The following is an 8413-nucleotide window of genomic DNA, read 5'->3' on the forward strand; positions in this document are numbered from 1 at the left end:
TAATTTGGTACATTTCAAGATAGACAAATTTTGGAAATATATTATGGAAATATCCAAATATATGTTCATACTTCATATAAGTTTTTTCTTTTTTTTCTTAGCTCCTTGTTTACAATCACATTCTTGTTTCTGGATATTTTACCTAAAATACAATATATAATATAAATAACACATGAAGCATTTTATATAGGTTTGAAAATAAAGATTTCCAAGTTAAAGAAATTGGCAGGAAGCTGTCCTCAGAAATGATGAATGATCTTAAAATAATTTTGGGCCTGCCTATGACATTTGATTTATAACATGTTCAAACATTAAATGTCAAACAATCTTATTTTCAGTATTTGATTAGAATGGATTATTTCCTTTACAAATATTTCAGTTAAAACTTGATTATTTGTCAGATTGCTCAATCTTTTTCAGTGAAGCTTCACAGGCAATGTAACATAGTGATCAAGGCCATAGACAATAGAATCAGATAGTCTGGATTCATATCTCCGTCCTGGGATGTACTGAGTGACCTTCAAGAAATTACCCAGCAAACTGTTCATCTGTTTTCTCATTCATAAAGTACAGATGATAATGATGATAACTAATAATACTTTCATGTAAAAGGTTGACTTGAAAATGAAAGGGTTAAAAAAAAAAAAAAAAGAAAATGAAAGGGTTTGTTGCCTGACTGAGAGAAAGTACTCTTTGTTTAGTATTTTATAGTTATGTGCAAATAGATGAATCTTCTTGCCCCATCCATTCTACTTTCAATTATGTAATAAAGAAGTTCTTCTTTTTCCTGTCATGCTTTCAAATACAAATACTGAATTACAAAATGTACACTGGTGCTGAAGAATGTCTGGCCTTAAGAAATAATAGCCAAGTATAAGTTTTCTGAATTATATAGTCTCTGAAACCTTTTATTACTGTGTCTTTGGAACCAAATCTTCAGTAACTATTGACTTTTGGACATTTGACATTATTATATTTTTAGGTTTGCTTTCAAAATGTTCCAATATAACTATGAGTTTTAAAAATATAAATGCTATATATAGATAAACAGATAGATATAGATATATAAATATAGATATATGCAAATAATTATATCCTTAATATTCAGTGAAATTCCTTTAGTAGACACAAAAAAAAATTTGGAGGAAATATGTCTATTAGTTAGAAACTGTATTAGTACTCTCTCTGGTCTACAAAGAAAACAGTAACCCAAGAACAACATAATTATCTGAAGGTGGTAGTTGGTCTTTGCAAAGTATACCTCAAACATATTTCCATGTCTCCTGAATTAAAATTAGTGTTATTACCTTGAAGTAAATATACTTAGTTTTTAATTGTGTAGTCTAGGATAACCATTTTATCATGTAGTTTAGAGTAACTGTATTTAAAAAGGATTGCCTTGTATACTTAGAGTAAACTACAAATTTCCTTTTATTTTTCTGAAAATCAATGGAGATTTAAACCCCACAAAATCAATGTGCAAGTCTACTGTAGACTATATAATATTGTGTTTGTTTTCCTTATGTAGTTTTGTAAAACAAAAGAAAGCAAAACTAAACAATAAGCAAACCTTATTTTTTGTCTGATCTAACTCTTTCCATGTCAAATTGCCACACCTTGTTTAAAAAAAAGCAATAGACATGATTTATCTTTACATTAGTAAGACATTTTTATTATATCTGAAACATGGTCTTTCCAATGATTTACCAAATAGAATTGAATTGCTATCTACCTACAAAGGGAGTCCAAAAGAGTAAAAATGAACAGATGAAAATAATGTGGAGGCTATACTGACACCTGATTTCCAAAAAATATTTTAGGTCTAGAAAAAAATATTATTCAATGTTTTAAAACTAATATTAGTTTACTAATTAAACTCCAAGTGACAAGAAATTAAGAAGAAATGTCAGAATCTTAGAAAAAAGAAGCATAATTTGAAATGACGGACTAATTGGATTTTTTAAGTTGTTTTCCACACCTCCACCCTACCCCCCAAGTTCTAAATCTGGATAAAGGGTGACAAATTTTGAGTCTGTTGGAAAATATAATTCAACCCAATTATATTGGCTTAACCATGTTCATGATATAGACAGAACATATGATACTTCCCCCAATGTTGTCTTCTTGCCATTCCTGCTTTACATCTCATGAGTGACAAAAATTGGGCTGAATGAATTTCCAGTTAGGAGAAAAGAAATTGTGTAGACAGTGTCCATACATTTGAATAAAACAGAATCTCTTATTTATTCTTCCTTATGTTTCAAACACAGAGATATCACTGATCTTGATTTTAAATATAGCAATATATTAAATTTCAGTGAAATTAATTACTAATTATTTCCCCTCTTTTAAAATTATTTTCTTTTAGTTTTATAATTTGAAATTTTATAGTCAAGATTTTGAAACTTAAATTGACATTTTAGGAGAATTTTCTAGATAAGCAGCTTCAATCTCCAAGAATCTGTACATAATTTTATTATTAAAAATGTGAAATAAAATATGTGATTTTCTAAATTGCCTATGTGGGCTTCCCAGGTGGCACAGTGGTAAAATAAATCTGCCTGCCAATGCAGGAGAAGTAGGTTCCATCTCTGGGTCAGGAAGCTTCCCTGAAGTAGGAAATGGTAACCTACTCCAGCATTCTTGCCTGGAAAATTCCACGGATAGAGGAAGCTGGTGGGCTATAGTCCATAGGGTCACCAAGTGTCAGATACAACTGAGCGCACACACACACACACACACACACACACACACACACACACACAGAGTGCCTGTGTAACATTTAATTATATGAATAGAGAAAATAGTTTCAAAAAATCCTATAAAATATGCATAGCAAAAATATATATTTAATGCTAATATAGAAATATCTTTAAGTGAATTGTATCAGATACATATGTGTTATCTACATGTGATTGTACATATGTAGAAAATTTATAAAAAGATGAAACTAAAGTGATTAATTTTTGTTACACCAAGTTTGATTGTTTGTGAGACTTTAGACATATTTATCATACTTGGTGCATAGTTTGAATTTTTAAGATGTTTTAGGCATTTATTTTTTAAATTTAACTTAAAAGTGACTTTAAGCAGAACTGATTTTGTTGAAGACATTATAGGGTACAGTTCTAGAATTTCTGTCTCAGAATTACACAGATTGGAATCTTGTTTTTGATAGAAACAATGTAAGCTGTAAAATGTTCATCTCAACTCATAAACACATTTTCATCAGATATGTTCCTTCAAAAATATAAAAAATCCTCACACTATTTATATATCTGAAGAAGAGACATTTCACTTAATCTCTATGTCACTGAATGAATAATTCAGTGGAATTTAATATCAATGGTTTGTAATAATTTAAAAAATTTAAAAATCATTACATTTCATCTAAAAATATATTGGGACAGGCTTCCCAGTGGCTCAGTGGTAAAGAATCTGCCTGCTAAGCAAAGATGCAGATTCAATCCCTGGGTCAGAAAGATTCCCAGGAGAATGAAGTGGCAAACCACTCCAGTATTCTTGCCTGAAATCCCATGGACAGAGAAGTCCATGAAGTCTGCAAAGAGTCAGACAAGACTTAGCGACTAAACAGCAGCAGTATAGGTATTGTGATAACATTAAATTATATTCTTATTTTGAATCTTTGCATTAAATACAACTTTGGTGAAATTGCTTATCATTAAATTATGCTTCATTAGACATTGGTACTAATGAACATTAAACATAGAAACTAAAATCAATAAAGCAGGATTAAAGAAGAAATTTTTTCCTAGCATCTTTTGTTTATACATAATAAAACAATATCTATAGAAATATTGATTTCACCAACTTGTCATAATTATAGCCTAACAGCCAGGAGACATTCACTTGAAATAGATATTTACTATGCCACTATCATCATAACCCATAATAGATTATCCATAGACATTCTAGGATCATATACATGCCATTTGGGAAAAGACTGAAACTTTCTTCTAAAACTGGGAGATATTATCTCACTAAATTGGCACACAGGAAACATTTATTTCAATGAAAACAATCATTGTGGGTATTTGTGAAGGTCTAGGGCACATTAAGGAGAAGGCAATGGCACCCCACTCCAGTACTCTTGCCTGGAAAATCCCGTGGATGGAGGAGCCTGGTGGGCTGCAGTCCACGGGGTCTCTAAGAGTCGGACACGACTAAGCGACTTCACTTTCACTTTTCATTTTCACTCATTGGAGAAGGAAATGGCAACCCATTCCTGTGTTCTTGCCTGGAGAATCCCAGGGACCGGGGAGCCTGGTGGGCTGCCGTCTATGGGGTCACACAGAGGCGGACACAACTGAAGTGACTTAGCAGCAGGGCACATTAAAAATAAGACACTTGAGGAGGGGGAGCTTTGGGAGAATTTTACATATGTGAGTGATAAAAACAGAAAGGCAGAAAAGAAAGGGAAGAAGCATGGAAGGATGGAAGGAAAGAAGAAAAGGAGAAAGAAAGAAACAGACTTACTGATTTAGAATTCCTGAATTAAATCAACTTTTTCACCCACTCATAGGCAGCTTTCTGGGGCTCCCTTGTCTTCCCTTGATGTAAAGGAACAGAGAGGAATGAATTTTAGCATGCTCAGATAAGTTCCGAAGAAAAAGAAGAGTTGAAAGTGCAGAGTCATACTGCCTGGCTTCTTTTCCCAGACTCAACTATAGTAAATTCACTCCTGCTATGTCATGAGGGTTATATGAAAGGAGAGAATGTTATCACTCCCCTTGACAAGGATGGACGAGGCTCTCAGGCCCGACAACATGCTTACAGTTAAGACTTTGCCAACTACTTTGTGGCATCTAACCACTGTTCGGGCTTCCCTCATGGATCAGATGGTTAAGAATCTGCCTATTATGCAGGAGACCCAGATTTGATCCTTGGGTCAGGAAGAAGGAAATGGCTACCCCCTCTAGTATTTTTGCGAGGAGAATTCCATGATAGAGGAGACTGGAATGCTATACTTCATGGGGCCACAAAGAGTCAGACATGACAGAGTGACTAACACTTTCACATGCAGTGAGTAAAAGAGCTGACAGACAAGGGTCAGACTACAATCTTAAAGTGTGACTCTAGGTGTAGAGTTAGGTTATTTATTTGGCTTTTTTCTTGTTTCTTGATGTAAGCCTGTAATGCTATGAACCTTTCCCTTAGCACTGCTTTTACAGTGTCCCATAGGTTTTGGGTTGTTGTGTTTTCATTTTCATTCGTTTCTATACATATTTTGATTTCTTTTTTTATTTCTTCTATGATTTGTTGGTTATTCAGAAGCGTGTTATTTAGCCTCCATATGTTTGAATTTTTAACAATTTTTTTTCCTGTAATTGAGATCTAATCTTACTGCACTGTGGTCAGAAAAGATGACTGGAATGATTTCAATTTTTTTGAATTTTCCAAGACCAGATTTATGGCCCAGGATGTGATCTATTCTGGAGAAGGTTCTGTGTGCACTTGAGAAAAAGGTGAAGTTGATTGTTTTGGGGTGAAATGTCCTATAGATATCAACTAGGTCTAGCTGGTCCATTGTGTCATTTAAGGTTTGTGTTTCCTTGTTAATTTTCTGTTTAGTTGATCTATCCATAGTTGTGAGTGGGGTATTAAAGTCTCCCACTATTATTGTGTTACTATTAATTTCCTCTTTCATACTTGTTAGCGTTTGCCATACATATTGCAGTGCTCCTATGTTGGGTGCATATATATTTATAATTGTCATATCTTCTTCTTGGATTGATCCTTTGATCATTATGTAGTGTCCTTCTTTGTCTCTTTTCACATCCTTTATTTGAAAGTCTATTTTATCTGATATGAGTATTGCAACTCCTGCTTTCTTTTGGTCTCCGTTTGCATGAAATATTTTTTCCAGCCCTTCACTTTTAGTATGTATGTGTCTCTTGTTTTGAGGTGGGTCTCTTGTAGACAGCATATATAGGGGTCTTGTTTTTGTATCCATTCAGCCAATCTTTGTCTTTTGGTTGGGGCATTCAACCCATTTACATTTAAGGTAATTATTGATAGGTGTGGTCCCGTTGCCATTTACTTTGTTATCATTTGGGTTCACTTTTATACAACCTTTCTGCATTTCCTATCTAGAGAAGATCCTTTAGCATTTGTTGAAGAGCTGGTTTGGTGGTGCTGAATTCTCTCAGCTTTTGCTTGTCTGCAAAGCTTTTGAATTCTCCTTCATATCTGAATGAGATCCTTGCTGGGTACAGTAATCTAGGTTGTAGGTTATTCTCTTTCATTACTTTCAATATGTCCTGCCATTCCCTTCTGGCCTGGAGGGTTTCTATTGATAGATCAGCTGTTATCCTTATGGGAATCCCTTTGTGTGTTATTTGTTGTTTCTCCCTTGCTGCTTTTAATATTTGTTCTTTGTGTTTGATCTTTGTTAATTTGATTAATATGTGTCTTGGGGTGTTTTGCCTTGGGTTTATCCTGTTTGGGACTCTCTGGGTTTCTTGGACTTGGGTGGCTATTTCCTTCCCCATTTTAGGGAAGTTTTCAGCTATTATCTCCTCGAGTATTTTCTCATGACCTTTCTTTTTGTCTTCTTCTTCTGGGACTCCTATGATTCGAATGTTGGGGCGTTTCACATTGTCCCAGAGGTCCCTGAGGTTGTCCTCATTTCTTTTGATCCTTTTTTCTTTTTTCCTCTCTGCTTCATTTATTTCCACCATTTTATCTTCTACCTCACTTATCCTATCTTCTGTCTCCGTTATTCTACTCTTGGTTCCCTCCAGAGTGTTTTTGATCTCATTCATTGCATTATTCATTTCTAATTGACTCTTTTTTATTTCTTGTAGGTCTTTACTAAACATTTCTTGCATCTTTTCAATCTTTGTCTCCAGGCTATTTATCACAATTAAAGCATATGGAAAAGGAAGAAATGAAGAATCCCAGGGTTAGCAGAAGGAAAGAAATCTTAAAAATCAGGGCAGAAATAAATGCAAAAGAAACTAAAGAGACCATAGCAAAAATCAACAAAGCTAAAAGCTGGTTTTTTGAAAAAATAAACAAAATTGATAAACCATTAGCAAGACTCATTAAGAAACAAAGAGAGAAGAACCAAATCAACAAAATTAGAAATGAAAATGGAGAGATCGCAACAGACAACACTGAAATACAAAGGATCATAAGAGACTACTACCAGCAGCTCTATGCCAATAAAATGGACAACTTGGATGAAATGGACAAATTCTTAGAAAAGTATAACTTTCCAAAACTGAACCAGGAAGAAATAGAAGATCTTAACAGACCCATCACAAGCAAGGAAATCAAAACTGTAATCAGAAATCTTCCAGCAAACAAAAGCCCAGGACCAGATGGCTTCACAGCTGAATTCTATCAAAAATTTAGAGAAGAGCTAACACCTATCTTACTCAAACTCTTCCAGAAAATTGCAGATGAAGGTAAACTTCCAAACTCATTCTATGAGGCCACCATCACCCTAATTCCAAAACCAGACAAAGATGCCACAAAAAAAGAAAACTACAGGCCAATATCACTGATGAACATAGATGCAAAAATCCTTAACAAAATTCTAGCAAACAGAATCCAACAACATATTGAAAAAATCATACACCATGACCAAGTGGGCTTTATCCCAGGAATGCAAGGATTCTTTAATATCCGCAAGTCAATCAATGTAATACACCACATTAACAAATTGAAAGATAAAAACCATATGATTATCTCAATATATGCAGAGAAAGCCTTTGACAAAATTCAACACTCATTTATGATTAAAACTCTCCAGAAAGCAGGAATAGAAGGAACATACCTCAACATAATAAAAGCTATATATGACAAACCCACAGCAAACAACACCCTCAATGGTGAAAAATTGAAAGCATTTCCCCTGAAATCAGGAACAAGACAAGGGTGCCCACTCTCACCACTACTATTCAACATAGTGTTGGAAGTTTTGGCCACAGCAATCAGAGCAGAAAAAGAAGTAAAAGGAATCCAGATAGGAAAAGAAGAAGTGAAACTCTCACTGTTTGCAGATGACATGATCCTCTACATAGAAAACCCTAAAGACTCGACCAGAAAATGACTAGAGCTAATCAATGAATATAGTAAAGTTGCAGGATATAAAATTAACACACAGAAATCCCTTGCATTCCTATATACTAACAATGAGAAAACAGAAAGAGAAATTAAGGAAACAATACCATTCACCATTGCAACAAAAAGAATAAAATACTTAGGAGTATATCTACCTAAAGAAACAAAAGACCTATACATAGAAAACTATAAAACACTGATGAAAGAAATCAAAGGGGACACAAACAGGTGGAGAAACATACCGTGTTCATGGATTGGAAGAATCAATATTGTCAAAATAGCTATTCTACCCAAAGCAATCTATAGATTCAATGCAATCCCT

At 34.1% G+C, this 8413-nt stretch overlaps 1 non-coding gene across 1 annotated transcript; it reads left to right on the forward strand.

Moving 5' to 3' along the window:
• The first annotated feature begins 4716 nt into the window (after window positions 1-4716).
• On the forward strand, window positions 4717-4839 carry LOC122687154. The gene has a single exon (XR_006339054.1). It is a non-coding gene; the product is annotated as a U6atac minor spliceosomal RNA (small nuclear RNA).
• The last annotated feature ends 3574 nt before the right edge of the window (window positions 4840-8413 follow it).

Source organism: Cervus elaphus, chromosome 30 (genome assembly GCF_910594005.1).
Source record: "Cervus elaphus chromosome 30, mCerEla1.1, whole genome shotgun sequence".
Classification (NCBI taxonomy): domain Eukaryota; kingdom Metazoa; phylum Chordata; class Mammalia; order Artiodactyla; family Cervidae; genus Cervus; species Cervus elaphus.